This window comes from Oratosquilla oratoria, chromosome 7 (assembly GCF_046742065.1).
Source record: "Oratosquilla oratoria isolate Oo_2021 chromosome 7, ASM4674206v1, whole genome shotgun sequence".
Taxonomy (NCBI): Eukaryota; Metazoa; Arthropoda; class Malacostraca; order Stomatopoda; family Squillidae; genus Oratosquilla; species Oratosquilla oratoria.
The window spans coordinates 51,283,966-51,284,727 of record NC_134783.1 but is presented as its reverse complement, the minus strand read 5'-3'; positions in this window follow the sequence as shown (position 1 = coordinate 51,284,727).

The following is a 762-nucleotide window of genomic DNA, read 5'->3' as shown; positions in this document are numbered from 1 at the left end:
AATGGAATAAACTTCCTGCACAGGTAGTGCAATGTAGTTCAGTTCGAAGCTTTAAGAATCATTTAGATATATACCTCAGTAAGATGCTGTAACGATTATAATTTATGTTATATTATTTGTTTTTGTTTTGTTATAATTTGTCTGTCTGATTTTCATTTATTATTAGTTATATGTCAATTTATTATCATTTACTATTTACCTGTTTGCTTGTTATTCAACTATACCTTTTTTATTATTAATATGATTTTTTTTTTTTTTTTTTTTTTTTTTTTTGCATCCGACCTAGATATGGATCAAAAGGTCTCCTTTCGGCATGCTCCGCCTTTGTAATCCTTTGTAATCTTCAGGAATTACATCTAACAATGAGCAACAAAATTATAAAAAAAAAATAACAATTATAAATACAAGTTTCTACCAGTACATCAATATTTGAATACGATGGAGAGTGTTTATAATACTGAAAAAGTAGTTTCCTCATGTTGCTGTCGGCTTGATTACCCTCACCTGTTTTCTGTACCTGTGTATTTTGTCTGTCTCTGCTTCCCGTCCTTCTTTCTGTCCGCCTGTCTGTCTATCCGTCTCTCTTTCTGAATGGCCTTCTGTCTACTTGTTTTTGTTTGCCAACATGTATCATCTGTCTGTTTATATCTGTCGCTCTGTCTGTTAATCTTCCGGTATCCATGTTTTCACCGTTCTCCTAGCTAGCCTGTCTGTTTCTCTGTCTGCCTGTCCAATTTTTCCTGTCTTATCTGATTATATATC